The following is a 19686-nucleotide window of genomic DNA, read 5'->3' as shown; positions in this document are numbered from 1 at the left end:
AAGAAGGGAGAGAGAGAGAAGGAGAAAGAAGGAAGTGGGCAAGGGTGGAGAGAAAGAGAGAGAGAGGAAGGGAAGGAGAGAGGAGAAAGGGAAAGAGGGAAGTAAGCAATGGAGAAAGAGAGAAGGTGAGGAGGGCAAGAGGGGAGAGAGAGAGAAGGAGAAAGAAGGAAGTGGGCAAGGGCGGGGAGAGAGAGAGAGAGAGAGAAGGACAGAGAGAGCAAATGAGAAAGAGGAAGGTAGGCAAGGGAGAGCAAGAGAGAAAAGGAGAAAGAGGAAGGTAGGCAAGGGAGAGAGAGAGGTGGGGGAAGGGAAGGAGAGAGAAAGAGAAAGAGGGAAGCAGGTGAGAGAGAGAGAAGGTGAGGGGGCAAGAAGGGAGAGAGAGAGAAGGAGAAAGAAAGAAGTGGGCAAGGGTGGAGAGAAAGAGAGAGAGAGAGAGGAAGGGAAGGAGAGAGGAGAAAGGGAAAGAGGGAAGTAAGCAATGGAGAAAGAGAGAAGGTGAGGAGGGCAAGAGGGGAGAGAGAGAGAAGGAGAAAGAAGGAAGTGGGCAAAGGCGGGGAGAGAGAGAGAGAGAAGAGGAAGGAGAAAGAGGGAGGTAGGCGGGGGCGGGTAGGGGAGCAGGGAGAGAAGGAGAAGGAGGGGGAGGCCTTGTTTTTCTCTTTTCGTACTAAAGCCTTGCATCATCCTCAAGAAGAGATTATGGGTTTATGAGGTTGTCACCTCTTAAAAAGAAAAAAAAAAGATCAAGATAAACTGGTCTAAAGTCCCTAATGGCTTCAGATTTAGGGGGGTTTTACCTCGGAGCACCTCCACCCTGGCAGATGTCTGATGATGAGCACTTTATTGTCTTATGGCCACCTAAAATCTCCAGGTCCCTTAATCACGCTGGGTCTTCAGACATGTGTTGGCCCATTTTTCCATCTCTTCTCTATGTAGAGCAAAGGAAAATATCTCTTGTTGGTTTTTCTTTTTTTAAGGGCCCTTCCTCTTAAAAATGTTTTAAAATGTCAGTGCATTTGAATGTTAGTCCTCACTTTACCACAAAAGAAACTCTCCAACTAATTAATGAAATGGAATCAGAAGAAGTGATATGAGAAGGGGCCTCTTTCCTTGCTCCGGCAGGGGGACGCCTCTGAGTGCGGAAGGCTGGGTAGATTTCACACAGCTGATGGGTTGGCTAGTTTTCTTTTTTATCTTTTGTTATAAAGAAGAGATCGCTGGGTGGGGGAGAGAGGAAGGCTATATTGGGAAATGAATAATAATAATAACCAGCATTCATATTGCCCTTCAAGGTTTATAAAGCGTACCTTGTTATGTACATATGTTTTGATGTGTTTATATGTTCTGATGAGTATATATGTATTATATATAACATGCATATATGTACATGTGTTATCTTATTTAGTCCTCACTACAACCTGGGGAAGTGGGTGCTGTTAATGTCCCCATTTTACAGATAAGGAAACTGAGGCAGAGAGTAGTTAAGTGACTTTCCCAGAGTCACTCAGCTAGCATCTGAGATTGAAGGTGAACTCTGGTCTTCCTGACTCCAAGTTCATTACTCTGACAAAGTGGAAGAGGATCAATATTTTTTTGTTTTTTTGTTTTTGTTTTTGTTTGGCAATCAGAGTTAAATGACTTGCCCAAGGTCACACAGCTAGTCAGTGTCAAGTGTCTGAGGTCAAATTTGAACTCAGGTCCTCCTGACTCCAAGCCTGGATCTCTATCCACTGCGCCACCTAGCTGCCCCAATCAATATTTTTTTTTAAAGAAAAAAAGTGTTAATAGGGGTTTCTGACTTTTGAGTCTGGGGGAGGGAGGCCTTTTGATTGATTAGACCACAGACATATTCCTTTATTTTTCCTACTCAAGAAAGAGCTGTTCTTAGGGAAATAACATTACTGTCCCTACTTCACAAGGCTGTTGAGAGAAAAATACTTTGAGACACAAGGTGGGGTGAAGGATAGAGTGCTGAGCTTGGCAACGGGAAAACCTGAGTTCAGATTCCACCTCAGACTATGTGACACAGAGCAAATCCCTTCCTTTCACTGTTTCATAAGATCATAGATTTTTAGCTCAGAGACACCTGAGGGGCTGTCTAGCCCAACTCTCTCGTTTTACAGATGAGGAAACTGAGGCCCAGAAAGATGTCCAGGGTCACACAAGTAGTAAGTGGCAAGGGCAGGATTTGAACACAGGTCTTGTGACCCTCAGATCCAGCAGCAGTCTACTGCACTGAGAAATGGGGAAGATAATGACCCTCGGCTCACTGAACTAACGTGCAGGAAGCGCTTTGCCAACCTTAATGCCCAGTGTAAATCTCCTTTGTGATGCTTTTACCTTTAAGGTTGTAAGAAAAGTACGTGGAGGATTATTGAAATATGAATTATGATTGTCATGGTTAGTCTGTCTCTTTAGAGCACCTTCTAGAAACACCTTGGAGCTACTGGCTGGTCCAGAGAGGGCAGTGAAACTTTTTCAGGCAGCCTGAGATTATTCATTACAGAAAGAGGGGGATAGGAAGAGTCTTTATGTGAAGAGAAAGAGAGAAGGGGGAGGGAGGGAAGGAGGAGGGGGAGGGAGAGACAGAAACAAAGAGACAGTCAGAGAACGAGCCATCTCTCTGTGGAGGTTGGTGTCTGACTATTGATCACAGATCGCAGGCCCTCTCAAGATTCCTTGGTCAAGACACTGCATCAAAGCATTTAGGAAGGAAGGTTTGTGATCGTCAAAAGGAATATTTGAAAGCAGGGCCAAAGGGAGGTGGCTAGGTGGTGCAGTGGATAGAGCACTGGGTCTGGAGGCAGGAGGACCTGAGTTCAAATCTAGCCTCAGATACTTATTAGCTGTGTGAACCTGGGCAAGTCACTTAACCCTGATTGCCTGCAAAAAAGAAGAAAGGCCAAAGTGCCAGTAGTCACTACGCCCTGGGCTGTGCCCAGGGGAGTTGGGGGCTCAGGACCAACCCTGGGAGGTTATGGGGTTGACCCCAGTGGTCTTCATAGCCTCAGACTTTTTACTCATCACATCTTAGATTCAAAGCTGGATGGGACCTCAGATGCCACCTAGCCTGACCTCCTCATTTTACAGATGAGGAAACTGAGGCTTAGGGAGAGGAACTTGATATAGAATGCAGAATTTGTAGTCAGAAGACCTGGGTTAAAAATCCAACATTTTCTCATTGAGTGACCTGATTGAGTCATTTAACTTCCCTAGACATCAGTTTCCTCATCTGAAAAATGAGGGAATTGGGCTGGATCATCCCTAACATCCACATTTTTATGAACTAGTTTATCCATGGTCACCCCACTAAGAAGTGTCAGAGGCAGGATTTGAACCCACATCCTCTGAGTCAAGTTCCATTTGGTGTACCAACACACTAGCTGCTATAGTGGAGGAATTTCTGGAGAAATAATTTTCAAATGAACATTAAAGCCAGCCTTAAAAGGGAAAAGAAGGTGCAAGGTCCCAATGTCAGAGACTTTGAGCTGGAAGGAGACCTACAGGGGGTCTAGCCCAAGCCCTTTAGTTTTTCAGAAACGGAATCCAAAGCCTACTGAAGGGAAGTGACTTGCCCAGGGTCACTAAGATAGCAAAGAACAGAGCAGGGATTCTCACCCAGGTCCTCTAATTCTCTGTCCTCTACAGCAGCCTGGGGAGCCTGTGTAGAAGGGGGAAGGGACACGTGGGGCCCCACATGCACGTCCCTAGACAGTCCTGACTTTAAAAGATGCATTTGTGTAAATGTGCAGCAGTGGCTTAATCCTGTTTAAAGGAATCCTTAATTCGTTTCATATGCCTGGGTTGTTTGACTGCTCTGAATTTCTCTGTGCCCTTTATGAGGGCATAGCAGACCTGGCAGCCAAACACCTTCGTTTTGCTTTGCTTTGAAAAACACGAACAAATTCCTGGAAATAGGAGAACTATTTTTAAAGGATTTTGCTCACAGTAAAAATTAAAATATTCAAGATGAGCAATATAGGTTTTTTTTTCTCCCCTACCATTACCTTTCCATTTGGGTTGGGCTTATCTAGTCAAGGACGGTAAGGAAGAAGTCCAACAGGAAAGTTATTGAAGTGTTTGGTTTTTTAAAGAAAAATCTTCCAAGTTAGAAATTATTCTTTTTCTCACTGAAGCAAGTCTCAGGAAAGCCACTCAATAAACCAGAAAGAGCACTGCCCTGGAATGAGAAGGCCAGGGTTCAAATCCCACAACTGACGCTCTGATGTGAGATTTGGGGCCAGTCACTTAACTCCTCTGGGCCTCAGTTTCCAACAAGAGAGATTGGACCAGAAATGCCTCTTAGGTCCCTTCAGGCTCCTGCCCTAAGATCTTTATTAAGCTCTTCCTATGTGCCATTTGATAATGATGTACGTGAAATTTAATCAGTATCTTTTACCCTATAGTTAAAATATGATGTTTTTTGGAATAAAATCCAGTTTCTTCTTCTAAGGCTGCCTCATATCACTTTTATTTTGAATAGGGGGAAGGGGGAAAGTGCAGTCTGGAACTATGGTTTCATCAGGGTGGGTCATTCCTGAAGTGGAGCCCTCAATTGCCAAAAACAATCTCACTTTCTGACCACAGTGTCCACTCATTCATTCTCATCCACCTTACCCCTACCCTTCTCCCCTGTCCCCCTCCAGATCTGCCTGCCCTTTCCACTGTGCCCTTTGGGACTCTGACTCTCTAATTAATAAACTTTCCATTTTAGACCTCTTTATCTTCTGACACTCCATGACACCTGAGTCCCTTTGGATGACGCTGCATCATGCCTGGCCATCCTTTCCGGTCTTGGTTGCTCCTTCTCTCATACTTTACAACTCACTTGTCCCAATAAATGAAGTTGGAATACACTTTGATCTCTCTCTCTTGCTATTTCCCAATTTTCCCTCCATCCTCCCCGTCTTTAGCAATAATATTTCCTCCGTTGAGGTTCAAGCCATCCAAATTTATCACCCAAGCCAAATGCCAATGACCATTTTCTATCAACCTCCAAGCCATTCTGCCTCCTTTCTCCCCAAGGTGAATGCTTGGCTCACAATAGCCCTCTCTATCCCAACTCTAGATTTCGTTCTGGGAGACTTCACCATACAAGTTGTTATTCCCTCAAATACCCTAATTTCTCAGTTCCTCATTCTACTAACTTACTCCTTCACTCTCTCCCTCAGCAGCACACAGAAAGCCATGCCCATAGTGTACCTATTACCCACAAATGTTCTACTTCTGTGTCCCGGAATTCCTAAATCCCTTTCACTTGTATCAGTGCTAAGTACAGATAAAAGAAGTGGACCCTAGATCCCATTCCCTCTTACCTTCTCTAGCAGACTGTCCCACGATCATCTCCTCTCACTCCAATCCTGAATCTCTCCTATCTAAAGGTTCCTTCCAAATTATTTGCAAAGACACCCAAACTTCTTGTATCCTAAAAAAAATTTTCATTATATGCTACCATTCCTGATAGCTATCAGCCTATAATTCTCACCTACCTCTCAACTAAACACCTTGAAAAATCTATCTAGCCTTCCTTCACTTCCTCTCCCCTCACTGTTTACTAAACCCTCAGCAACCTAGAGTCCAACTTCATCATTCTAACTGTAAAAGCTCTCTCCATAGTTATCAACGATCTCTTTTTTTTTTAAGCAATGGCATGACTTAAGTGACTTGCCCAGGGTCACCCAGCTATTAAGTGTCTGAGACTGGATTTGAACTGAAGTCCTCCTGATTCCAGGGCCCTAACCACTGCACCACCTAGCTGCCCCACAATCATGTCTTAATTGCCTAATCCAATGTTCTTTTTCTCAATCTTCATCCTCCTTGACCCGTTTGTAGCACCGGACACTGTTCAGAACCTTCTACTCCTGGACATTCTCTCCTCTCTGGGGCAGGATTGGGACCCAGGTCTTCCTAACTTCAAGACCAGCTTCTCTCTCCAGTTCCTAATAATAATAATGATAATGATGATGATGTGTATTTATATAGAGATTTAAGGCTTTCAAAGTGCTTTACAAATGGCAGGGAAGGGAGGAAAGGGAACAAGCATTGAAACACCTACTATGTGCCAGGCACTGTGCTAAACATGTTATAAATATCAACTTATTTGATCTTCATAACAACCCTGGAAGGTAGGTGCTAATATTATCCCCATTTTGCAGATGAAGAAATTGAGGCAAGAAGAGGTTAAGTGACTTGTCCATGATCACACAGCCAGTGAGTATCTGAGGCCAGATTTGAACTGAGGTCTTCCTGACTCTCACTCGATTATGAGCTCTTTGAGAGCAGGGAATCGTTTGGGGTTTTTTGCCTTTCTTTGTATCCCCTGTGTTTAACAGTGTCTGGCACATAGTAGGTGTTTAATAAGTGTAAATTCCAAGTCTAGCTGTGCCACCTAGCTGCCACTCATCATGTAGGAGCCCAAAACCATGACTGGCAGGGTCTACCCACCTCCACCATGGCTGTGGTGTTGCTGTGGCGAAAACCTGTATCTGTTACCTAGAGAAAGCACAAAAGCATGGTGGCTGACTCCTTGTGGGATGTTTAGAGGTGTGTGGTGAACCCCCTGCCTCCCCTGGAGTTCAAACAGAAGGCCCTTTCTCCTGGGCCTGAGAGAGCTCCTCTGTTGATCCTAAGTACCTTTTGAGGGTGGCAAGAGTCATAGGTTTGAAGTCAAAGGCCCTGGATTCCAATTCTATCACTCCCACTTCCCCGTGTGACCTTGGACAGATCACTTCATGTCTCTTTCATTTGGCTTTCTATTCCAGTCTGGCTGGCCTCAGAAGGCCCTTCCAGCTCTGAGTCCTATTATCCCTCTATTTCTCATATTACTGAATTTTTAAAAAATGTTTCCTCCATTCTCTTCTTTCCAAGGTATCAGCTGCTATCCTAAGGTTCCCAAGCTTCTGTTCTCGGCCGTCTCTATCACTTATTGTCTCTTTCTTCAGGTCCTTGTACCCACCGAGGCCTATGCGGTGCCTGGTTGAAAAGGGGCACTTGTAAATGCTCACTGATTGATTATTCTTTGGGTCCCTGGGACCCACGATGCTCACTCTTCCCTCATGTATTCTCATGTCTGCTATTGCCCCCTTTCCCTTCCTTCTTCCTGTTCCATTAACTTCTCCTGTTGAGGGCTGGAAGATGTGAGATGAGGCATTACTCGTGGGAGACATGCTAGGAGCCACCTAGTGAAGGCACCTGTTGGTTATCCCTTGTTCCCCACCCCCCGCCACCACCACCAGTTTTTTTAAGCTTCCTTGTCCCAAAAACATTGAGAATCCCGTGGCCAGGGCCCCCTCTCTGCACCTAACCCATTGGGACCTGTTCTTCTTCCTGCCAGTACATAAAGAAAGGCTGTTCTTTACTTCCTTCAATCCTTCGTAACAAAATGGCACCCAGGAATCAGCCCCACCTGGGCCCTGGGTATCCTGCCAAAGGTTGGAGCAACCAAACATTACTTCTGATAGAGAGAGAGGAGAAAAGAATTGTGTGTGCAAGCACGAAAAGGAAATGTACGAGTTTCAAAAGTTCAGACTTGGCAACCCACCTTCAGGTTCCATAAGGAAATGGGTCTCATGCCCAAGAGCAATGGAAAAGCCACAGAATTTTAAGTTGGAGGATCTCTGTGACCTTGGGCAAGTCATTTATTTTCTCTGGGTCTCAGTTTCTTCCTCTGTTAGAAAGGATGTTGAACTAAGTTGCCTTTAAGGTCCATTCTGTCTCTAAATCAATCAATTGATCAATAAGCATTTATTAAGCTAAATATCTAATCCTTTGCCTTTTAAGCCTACTTTACTTCAACTCATTGGGCCTCTGTTTGCTAATCTGTAAAATGGGGAGGGAGATGGGGAATCTAGGTGACAACTTCCTTCCAAGCTCTAAATCCACAATGGTGGGCTCTGGCTTTGGGATGCTACACACACACACATACTTTTGATTCCTTGTGCATTATCAAATACAATTTCCCCTTGGTTAAATGATGCAATTTGGAATTCCTAAGAATTAAGCCCTTTTGCAAGAGTGAGTGCCAGGGCTATGTGATTGGGCTGTCTCCACTAAGGAATCACTCAGCATTTGGCTTCCAAAAAAACTTCTCTTAGCATCTGGGACCAAGCAAGTTCTCCAAATTTTATGACTTGACAGCCAGAGCCAATGTGCTTCCCAAAATGAAAGCCATCCTTGGTCCATGGTGGTAATTGTGACAAGAAACTGTGAAGTCTTCATGTTCCAAAGTCCCAAAAAATGGAATTTGCCCACAGTAAAATAGGAAACATTAGCTGTTCATTCATTTGCTGTAGCCCCATCTCACACATTCCTTGGTATTTCTAAAGCCATTGTGGCCAAGCAGATAGAGGGTTGGCCTTGGGGTCAGGAAGGCCTGGATTCCAGTGCTGCCTCTGACAAGTATGGGTTGTATGATCCTGAGCAGGTCCCTTAACTTCCCAAAGTCCCAGGGCTTCTCTAAGATGCTGGGTTCCAGAGGAGTTATAACGGAGAGGTACCTAATCTGCCTTGAGAGAGGTACAATTCCCTGTGGCAGGTCCCCACACTTATGAAGTCACAGCTTCAGAACAACTGCAGCAAAAGTGGTCATCTGAATAGTACGTGAAGTCTTTAAAGTGCTTTGCCCACAGTTTTTCTTTTGAGTTGTATTTTGAGACATTGGTCATATAACTTGAAAATTATGGGGTTAGACTGATGCATTTTAAGAGCCATTAAGGTTCTGACTCTTTGAATCTTGTTATTATCCCCATTTTACATATTAAGAAACTGAAGCTTAAGGAGGTCAGGTGACTTGCACATGGTCACACCCCTGATGAGGGTGAGATTTCCAACCCAGGTCTTCATGGCCCCATGTCTAGAGCTTGGTATGACATTTAAGAGGATGCCATGGCTATGAAGGATTGGGGTCCTCATCCTTGCTCAACATTCAGATAGCAGATGCCTCTCTTCTGGAGAGATCACAAGAGAAATATCTGTGGGTCTTTCAGCAGATTTGGTGGATGTAAGAACAAGCTATGGCACTTGACAGATGGGCATGAGATAATCTGAGCCAAGTGAAATCAATGGGTGATATCACTTAGAATATCCTCTAGTCAGGGCCACGAAGAAGCCAAAGGACAAAGAAGGAGGGAGGGGCGCTGGTCACAGCAGATAGAGACAGGAGGATGAAAAATAGATCTCTTTAGCAACACCAAATTCCTACAATTCTTTTCTTCTGAAGTCTAAGGCACTTTACGGATATAACATTACTAATATAGGATATAAAGAGAGAGACATAGACAGACAGAGACAGGCAGGTAGACAGACAGAGTAGATAGAGAGAAAAAGAGATTAGAGGGATACATAGATGGATAGGTGCATGGACTGGGGAGAGAGAGAGAGAGAGAGAGAGAGAGAGAGAGAGAGAGAGAGAGATCCTCCTGATTAACTCTGTTATAACAAGCATCCTAAAGCATTATGATAGATAGCGGTGTGAGGAAGAGCTAGATTCAAGTCCCTGACACTATTAGCTCTGTAATCCTAGGTAAGTCACAACCTCCCCAGGAAATGTTCTAAAACTCTTAAAGGCAGTGTAATACAATTTAGTCATTAGATTTGTGACATGAGGGACAACAATTGAGGTTAATATTCAAGATGAAAATCTGGGAGACTAGAAGGACAGAAAACGGGAAATGGGGAAATCTCTGAGTTTGAAGAGAAAATAATGAGTTCTGTACTGGACATGTTAAGTTTGGGATCTGTATGGATTTTTGTCTGGAAATGTCCAATAGGTTTCTAATAATGCAGGACTGGTACTCAGGAGAGAGTCTGGGTCAGGACATACAAATCTGTGAGTCATCTGCATAGAGATGATAGTTAAACCCATGGAGATTAATAAGATCGCCAAGCAAGATGATACAGAGAGAAAAAAAAAGAGGGCTCAGCACAGTTTGGGATACCCCACAGTGAGAGGTCATGACACAGGTGAATAGCCAACAAAGTGTTGGTCAAGAGTGGTCAGAGAAGAACCAGTAGAGAGTGGTGTCAGGGAAACCCAGAGAAGAGAGAATTCAGAACATCTTCAACAGTGTTAAGTACCCTAGTGAGGTCAAGAAAAGACCATCAGATTTGGAAATTAAGATCACTTTATAGAACAGTTTCATTTGAGTAATGAGGCCAGAAGCTAGAATTCAGAGGGTTTAGAAGCAATTGAACGGAACCAGAGACACCAGGTATAGATAGATTTTTTTAGGAACTTGGCTGAGAAAAGCAGGAGAAATGTAAGACAATAGCTTGAGGGACAGAAGGATCTAGTGGGGAAAAAAATCTTAAGTATAGAGAAGACTTTGGGCATGTTTGTAGGGCATAAAGAACCAAGAGATTAAGTTTGAAGTTTAGAGCAAGTGTCTGATTGAAGTTGCATTCTGATGAAGAAGAGATGGGAGAAAGGGCACTTAGCAACTCCTAGCCTGAGACAGGAGAAGTCCCATTATGATGAGACTGGGAGAAAAGAAGAGAGAGGGGGCTGTCAAGGGGTTCTGAAATGAAGAAAAGAGGGCAGCTAGGTGGCACAGTGGATAGAGCACCGGCCCTGGATTCAGGAGGACCTGAGTTCAAATCCGACCTCAGACACATAACACTTACTAGCTGTGTGACCCTGGGCAAGTCACTCAACTCCCATTGCCCAAAATAAATAAATAAATGAAATGAAGACAAGAAAGAGCTCCCAGTAAATGGCTTCTATTTTCTCAGTGAAGCACAAGCCAATCAGCTAAGAGGATGGAGGAGGGAGGGATATGGGAGGATACATGCAGAGAAAAGTAGAATAACCTCTCTAGACAATGGCATAATGAATCGATTGGGGAGGGACAAAAGATCGCCGTGGCACAGTAAGGGCCAAGCTGTGATTAGATAACATCAGTTCGTAGGGGAACGAGTCATCATGGGTATAGGGGAAGAAGTCATCATGGCCGCAGCTTAGAACTCAGGCTTTCCTGGCACTTTCTCTACGACACCTTCTAGCTTCCCCTCATAATACTCTTATGTGCTAAAACTTCACTTCCCAGTAAAAATAAAATTAGATTCTAGCCCTTCCACAAAGATTCCAGAATTGGAAAGGAAAATTATTAAGATCAAGAAAACTTTTAAAAAGAAAAGAAGAAAAATAGAGAGGGAAAAAAACCCCATCCTGAAGTTTCTTGCCACCTCCCAGGGCAGAGGCTCCAGATGAGCTGTTTTTACAGGGCGTCCAGTGAAGCCGAGGGACCACTTGCTCCTTCACGGAGGTTTCTCTGCCCCATCTGTCTTACTTTTCTATGTAAACATAAATATTGTGGAGAACTTCTGTTTGGATAAGCTCTGCTTGCTGAGTGGTTCTTCCTATTTCTGCAGGCCCTGCCTGCTACTCCTACACAGGTCCCCAAGACTTGAAGGCGTTTTGATTCATTTATTCAACAGCCATGTATTCAATGAGACAGTGTGGTGTTTTGGAAAGATCACTGGGCATGGAGTCAGCAGAGACCTGGGCTTGAATCCTGCCTCTGCCTTGACTGTGGACCATGGGCAAGTTGATGAAAAAGGAATAATAATACCTATCCCCCAGGGTGTTACGAAGATTCAATGAGATCATGCCTGTTGGATGCTATATAAATGTCAGCCATCATTATTATTATGAAGGGCCTACTTGGTCTGAAGCACTGTGTTAGTGACGGGGGAGATAACAAATATAATTAGTTCCTTATTTGTTATTCCAGCTTTAAAATTTGAAATAATTACCTAAGTTTCTAAATACAAGGTGAAACTGCCTAAGTAGAGAAAATAGATAAATCCCAGTGGTCCAGTTGAGATTTGTGAGACCCAATGGGCCCTTCAGTATTGAAAGCAGTGAGAATTACAGTTCACTATCACCAGCAAAAAGGGGACCACTATCAGTTTCAAGTGAAGCCCTATTCCCAAACTGTTGCTTGTACCAACTGATTAGGTACAGAGAACGTATATGATTACATTCCTTCAAGTTTATATTAGGTTAGTGCCTTTTTTTTCAGGTGCTAAGTAAATACAGCTGTAAGTGTGTATATATGTGTATGTGTGTATGTGTGTGTGTGTATGTATACATATATGTATATGTATGTGATATATATATACATATGTTTCTATACCCATTTCCATAATTGTTACTATTCATTTGCTATCAGGTCATTAATTGGTGGCAGTCATAGTCAATGATAGATTGCACTTTTACATTCTGGTCTCTCCTCTTACCAGTCCCTCACAGTGGCTGAAAGAATCTTCCTAACATACATAACACTTCTTTGTTCAAGAACCTTGAATGCATTCCTGTCTCCTCTAGGATAAAATTCAAAGCCCACAGGTTGGCATGGAGCGCCCTTCACAGTCTGACGCCAGCCTAATTCTCCCAATTCAATTCATATTACTGCTCCTCGTGGACTCTGTGGTCCAGCCAAAAGGGCCTCCTCACTGCTCCCTAAACTTGGACTTCTGTCTCCTACCACCATGCCTTTGTACAGGCTGGCAGGCATGCCTGAAGTATACTGCCTCACCTTGACATCTTAGAATCCTTAAGCTCATATGGCGCCTCCTATGGGAACCCTGTCCTTATGACCTGGGTGAATTGAATGTGATGAAGAGAGTTGAGAGCCATTCCATCTATTCTAATACTAATAACAATTTCACAAGTATTTATTACATGCCTTTTGTAGACTAAGCACTGTGCCAGGAGATGGAGAAGATGAAAACTCGATCTATAGTACCTGCCTTTGTGGGGTTGACAGTCCAAGGCAAGGTAGAGGCTTATAATAATAAAGTAATGTACTGTGGCAACATTAGACAGAAGCAAGGCAAGGTGCCATGTGAGGAGAGGGTGGCCATGTAGTCATTACTGACTAGAGAAATCAAGGAAAGCTTCACAGAAAACAGTGGCATCTTAGTCAAGCTTTTAAATCTGGGTTAGAATTCAATAGGCAATGAGGAGGAAGGACATTCCAGACACAGGGAAGGAAGGAAAGAGGGAGGGAGGGAAGGAAGGAAGAAAGGAAAGAAGGAAGGAAGGAAGGAAGGAAGGAAGGAGAGAAAGAGGGGGAGAGAGAGAGAGATCCTTTATTAAATGCTTACTATATGCCAGGCACTGTGCTAAATGGTAGGGATATAAATACAAGCAAAGCTGCTCCTACCCCCAAGGGTATCTAATGACTGTTGACAGCACATAAGGGGAATAAGAAAGTGGCAGAGGGCCCAGACAGGGAAGGCACGCTCAAGAGGACAAGGGGCAAGAAGACTGGGGAGAAGATGAAGGAAAAGTCCAGAGAACAAGTGAAGCAGTGAGTGGAGCGAGGTGAGGTTCCTGAAACCGTGGTCTAGAGGCAAGGGAATCATCAATCTGGAGATGAGACCTCAGGGCAGAGTTTCAAGACAGTGCAGGTGTTCTGGAATAGGGCCTGCAGGATCACCCTTGTTCATGCTCCAAGCTATAATTAAGAAGCTTTGTCCATGGGGACTGTGATAGATGTGCAGAGCAGAGCACAGACTATTACCCAGGTGCATTTAGTGCAAAGGAGAGGTAACTTTTCCCCCTAAAAACTGAAAGCCATGCCTCTGAGGTACAGCCTTCCTGAGGAGAGGGTGCAGTTATGGGGAAAGGCAACCCCAAGACCCTAAAGCTGATGGCGCAGGGCTGGGTGAGCTTGGAGGGGCCATCCTGCTGCATGTCAGAGGCTGGTGTGCTAGAAAACCCTATTTCCAGATGTCAGAACCCTGGGCCAAAACTCCAACCTCCCTCCTCTAGCAATATCTCTGTTCATACTCACACTTCAGGGTCTGGCCTGGAATTAGATTATTGTCTGGATGGATGAGCAAATGAAATGTCATTTCCTTCCCTTTGAATTGGGCGCTATTGGTTCAAATGAGAGAAACACCTTTATTAAGATCTATACCCCTCTTAGAATTCCACCACAGGCATGAATCTTCACCTTACTTAAAACCAAATGATGAAGTCCAATGCCATTTGGGTTAGAACATAGTGTGTGGGCTGAAAAGCAGATTTGTCTGGATTGCAAGAAGTCTAAATGGAAGATGTTGATGTGGAACATCAGGCTAGGGAGGGGGGAGGTCACTCAGTATGCAACTATAGAAGCCATACTATCTTCAGAATGCACGAAAAGACAATCGTTTGAATCTCTGTTTGCTTTGCTGAGGAAGAGCTTTTTATAATAAGCCTAAGATACCACCTAAAGGTCAAACCTAAGGAAATCACAGGAACTGTTGCCCTTTAAATGAAAAGGGAGGAAAAAATCCAGATAGTTTTGGCTAAAAAAGAAGGATGAATTGGAAACTGTATGTTTCCCCTTCTATTCTATTCCATTTCCATGGACCCAGAAAAAAGAGCCAAATGAAAATGTCTTGCTAACATTTAGATTTCAACAGCAATATTCATTTTTTTTAGGAGTTTCCAATTGGGTTAGTTTCCAAGGAAACCCATGTCTGCGGTGGGATGAATTTAATTTGTTGAGACTATTGCTAAACTTGCAGGACAGGATAGACGGAGTCCTCGTGGTCTAAGGCGATATGTTGTCTGTTATTCTAGTCATGGATGGGACATCTTTACCATTCCCCGAATTCCCTGTGAGATAATCACCCATTTTTTTTTATTCAAAGCAACTCCATTCAGTTTTATTCAAAATTCAGTTGCTTCAATTCAATTTGATTCAACAAGCTTACTAAGTGGGAGGCACTGACCTAGGTGCTGAGGATACAAAGACAAAAATAAAGTCCCTGCCCGCAATGAGCTTACATTCCACTCAAAGAAATGCAGCATTTTCCACAGCTATTTTCCTAGAAGTCTTTTTGATATTTGAAATAAGATGGGATACAACTGGCCCCCAAGAGCCTTGAATAGCAGGATGCCAAATCCAATTGAATATTTTCTTCTAGATCCCACTTTTGGAAGCCCTCCATGCCCACCTACCTTTTAGGTCTAATTTCGTATTACAGCCTTTGAAGAACCCTCTATTCTAATCAAGATGGAACAGGAACCCCCTTTCTCTTTTTATTTGTATTCTCAGTACTTGGCGCAAAGTAAGCCCTTAAATGCTTTTCTGTTGTATAGAATGCCATCACTCACCTCCATACATTTGCTTGGGTTCCCATGTCTAGAACATTCTCCCTCCTCATCTGCACCACTCAGAAATCCCTGACTTCCTTTGAGATACATTCCCAGTGCCTCCTTCTCCATGAGAATTTTCCTGATCCCCTCAGTTTTTAGTACTCTCCTTCTCAAAATGACTTTGCAGAAATTTTGTGTTTTCTTATACAAGCACCTGCAATATAGCTCCAACAGAATGTAACCTCCTTTAGGGCAGGGACTCATTTGTTGGTAGCCCCAGTGCCTAGTACAGTGCCTGGCACATAATAGGCATTTAATATATGTTTGCTTATTGTCACTGATGTTGACAGGCATCCCGTGACTTGGGAATCTCTCAACTCAATTAACAAAGCCCAGTCATGTTAGCTTCTGGAGTTTGAAAAAATGATGCTTTTGTTGCATTTAAAGGAAGCCAAGTATTCTAACAGGCAGAGACAACATGGAAGTGCATTCCAGACACAGGGACAATCCTTGCAAAGGCATGAAGAAGGGATATGAAGCATTGAATTGAGAACAGCCAGGAGGCCAGTTTGACCACAATGTAAAATAAGACTAGAAAGATAGGCTAGAGGCATACTGTGAAGGGCTCTAAATGCCAGGCTGAAGAATTTATATTTGGTAACTGGGAGCCCTGGAAGGTCATGGGGTATAAACTCAGAGCTCGACAGACCTTAGAGGCCACCAGTTCAACCCCTTGTTTTACAGATGAGGAAACCAAAGCACAGAGAGGCCAAGTGACTTGCCCAGGGTCACAAAGCTGGTGTTTGATCTGAGATTTAAACCCAGGCCTTCCTAACTCCAGGTCCAGCATTCTATCCACTCCTCCATTCTGTCTCCTTGAGCAAGGAAGGATCATGATCAATCCTGTGCATTGAGAAGATGATTTTGGCAGCTCTGTGAGGGATGGATCAGAAAAGGTAGAAACTAGGATCTAAGAGGCCAATCAGGAGGATGTTGGCATAATCCAAGCAAGAGGTGCTATGGGCCTAGATTAGGGTAGTGCCTAGATCAGCGGAGAGCAGGAAACTGATAACAACCCAAAAGAGGTGAACCAGAACCTTCAAAGCACTCAAATATTTTCTACCGAGTGTTCTAGTGCACATTATATCAGCAGTGAAATTTAATTTAATGTTTTCTGGAAGATGGCGTTTAGGGTCCACAGGACTGTAATTGTGTTATGAAATATTTACTCTTGATTCATTTAAAACAATGAAGTTAGTCTGGGTATGTGATGGAGAAAAGACAAGAATTCACTTGTGATAATAATGGTTCAGATCATGTTTCATTGGCGTTATTTTTTGAATTAGCAAATTTTCTACTGAGATGATAATGATGATGACAAATGTGTTTCAATTGAATTCAACAAACGCGTATTAAGTGCTTGCCATAGATAAAAAGAGAAAGTGTTTTTAAGTGCTGTATGCCAGACACTGTGCTAAGCTCAGATGATACAAATACAAACAAACAAAACAGCTGCTGCCCTCGATGAGCTTACATTCTAAATGGAAAGAGGATACATAAAGGGAAGTTGGAAAAGGGAGGGACAGAGACATACAAGGCAACATGGGGCAGAGCAGTCTGGACAAAGTTGTGGGAGCAAGATAAGACCAAAGATGACCTATCAGGACTCAGGAACAGAGTCTAGGTGAGTGATGAGAAGGAAAAGGAAATGGTGGACCTGGTAGGGATGGCATGATGGGAAACAGTCTTGGAAGTAGCTTGGAGAGCTAGGATCAGCAAAAACTAAGCTAACAGAGACAAGGGACACAGAGCTAGAATTCAGGTTAACAGTGGGGAGGAGGTGGAGGTGATGGTCTGAGTGGAGGAGGCGTGGCATGGAGTGGTCTAGCAAGAAAACAATAAATCTGCCTCTGCCCATAAGGAGCTTACATGCTACTTGAGTCTACAATATGCAGACAGGTAAATAGATACAAAGTAATTTGTAGAGGAAGAAAGAATTAACAAATGAGGGGATCAGGAACTAGTTCAAATAGGTAAGTACACCTGACCCATGTTCTGTAAGAAACTGGGGATTATATGAAGTAGAGGTAAGAAGGGAAGGCATTGCAGGTATAGGGAATAACTTGTGTACATGTGGTGTATCACCTATGTAGAAGAACTAACAGGCCAATTCAACTAGGATGGACAGTACGTGAGGGGAACTAGCATGAAATAAGGATGGAAAGGTAGATGGGAGCTTTATTATGGAAGGCTCTAAACACCAGCTTGAAGAGTTTCTGCCTTACCCAAGATAGGGAGCCAATGAAGATTCTTGAGCAGAAAGGTGCCATGGTCAGTCCTTCCCTTTAAAAGGAGCAATTTTGGCAACTATGTTTGAAGGGATTGGAGAAGGAGGAACCTGGAATCCCAGAGTTCAATTAGAAATCCATTGCAATAGTGCAGACAAGAAAGGAAGAGGAACAGAAATGAGGTGGTCATGAAATGAGTGGAAAGAAGGAGACAGATCCAAGAGACATCTTGGAGATGACCAAATCAACAAGATTTGGCAGCTGATTGGATATGGGCAATGCAGTTGAGTAATGCTGTTTATATGAGTCATCGCCATCTCTTGTTTTTATACGGCTTTACTTTGACCTAGCTCCCGAGCACTTTTCTGACATCAGCTAGTTCATGAAGAGCACACAAAAGCACCATATGTCTAAATGACTTGCCTATGGTCTTACGAAATATCAGTGGAAGCTGGGAACAGTTGAGGAGGGAAGCTGTGGGCTCCCCAGCTATGGCTGTAGACATTAAGTAATACTCCCAGGCTCCATTTGAAATGGCATATGCAAAAGGAACCTTAAAATAGCACCTATGTCTGCCAAGTCTATCAGTAAAGTTCAGGTGTAGCAACTTAAATCATCTTGGAACAATGAGTCACACTTACAAATGGAAACATGAGGATTCTGGGGTTGGGACTGAAATCATCCAACATATTATTGAACAGTTAACAAGAGAGGATAGCAAGGAATAAATAAACATGGAGCAAGGAACAGTCTATCTTCTTAATAGGGTTTTAAGAACATAATTCCCCACCCGCCTGCCGTCCCCTAGCACCACCCCACATTTGAGATGTCTAAGTGGTGGACAGCTCAATGGGGACAAAGACGGAGCCAACAGGACTCACACCACATGCCACAACTCTTCTCAAGCCAAGCACCATACGTGAGCTTTGGAGCACAGGGCAACGAACAGCAGAGAGAAACTATCCTTCGTAACGCCCCCACGGGAATTCAGCATATCATGCTGTTCAGAAACACTCAAAAATTCTGAGGAAGGTTTATTGTAATTAACAGCCTGATGGCCAGATGTAGCTCTTCTTTCATTCATTCATACAACAGACATTTTTCAGGTCATAATACACAAAGCAAACAAGTCTGAAAGTAACTAAAATATACAGTAAGCACAAGTATGCTTCTGCTTTGTGTTATCGATGCTGGATTTAAGAAAACTCGGATTTTGATCATAGAAATCACTACTTAACACCAACAGAACATAATATAACAGAAATCATTTTCCTTCTCTCCTTCCTTTCCTTTCCTTTCTTCTTTCCTTCTATCCTCCCTCTCTCCTTCCCTTCCTTCTTTCCTCCCTCCCTCCTTTGCTTCCTTCTTTCCATTCTTCCTTCATTCCTTTTCTTTCCTTCTTTCCTCCCTCCCTCCTTTGCTTCCTTCTTTCCATTCTTCCTTGTTTCTATCCTTTATATTTCTTTCTTCCCTTCTTTCCTTCCTCCTTTCCTTGCTCCTTCCTTCCTTTTCTCCTTCTCTCCCCTTTTCCCTATTTCCCTTCTTTATTTCCTTCTTGCAATTCCATTCAACAAATATTTATTAAGCATCTGCTTATATGAAAGGCACTATACTAGATTCTGAGAACAAAATAGCTACAATCTAAGCTCCTGTCCCCAAGGTGCTTACTTAGATTCTACTAGGTGGATGTAACATGTACACAGATGCATAAGTATATGATCATTTGAGGAGAGAGAGGATGTTAACAATGAGGATGGGCTCAAGAAAGGCTTTAAAAAGGAGGTGATGCTTGCCTGAGCCTTGGAGGAAGCTTAAGGCAGTGTGAGGCGAGGCACTGATACAGTGGTCACGTGTGGATTAAGAAGCAGGAGTTACTTGGGCTCACATTTAATCCCTAAGCTGTCAAGCTCTGTGGCCAGGGTTGACTCAATTCATCAGTTTCCTCATTTGTAAAGTAGGGAAGGCATCCCTACCTCACAGAGTTTTTGGGAGGCTCAGATGAGATATGTACAAAAGTGCTTTGCAGATCTTAAAGCTCTATAGAAATGTTGGTTGTTGTCAGGAGGATTCTGGGAGGAGGGAAGAGTATAATGCAGGAATGCCATTTTTTGTCTCTGCATCCCCGGCACCCAGCATGGGGCCTCACATAGAGAAGACACTTGGTGTTTGCTGGGTGGATGGGTGGGTGGGTGGATGGGAGGAATGGGAAGCCACTTCAGCTGGAACACAGAGCGCTAAAAGGGAGATAAGGCTGGAGAGGTCAGCTGCAGCCGGACCATGACAGGTGGCCGTGAATGCCCGCCTGAG

The 19686-nt window shown here is 43.6% G+C and overlaps 1 protein-coding gene across 8 annotated transcripts in view; it reads left to right on the top strand.

Annotated features, from left to right (window-relative positions):
- The window catches only part of THRB (thyroid hormone receptor beta), a 391398-nt gene that overhangs the window by 314453 nt on the left and 57259 nt on the right, over positions 1–19686 (top strand). The window lies entirely within an intron of this gene.

The sequence above is a fragment of the Vombatus ursinus genome, unplaced genomic scaffold (genome assembly GCF_900497805.2).
Source record: "Vombatus ursinus unplaced genomic scaffold, bare-nosed wombat genome assembly UNPS02014799.1, whole genome shotgun sequence".
Lineage (NCBI taxonomy): Eukaryota > Metazoa > Chordata > Mammalia > Diprotodontia > Vombatidae > Vombatus > Vombatus ursinus.
This window is presented reverse-complemented; position numbering and strand designations above follow the sequence as displayed.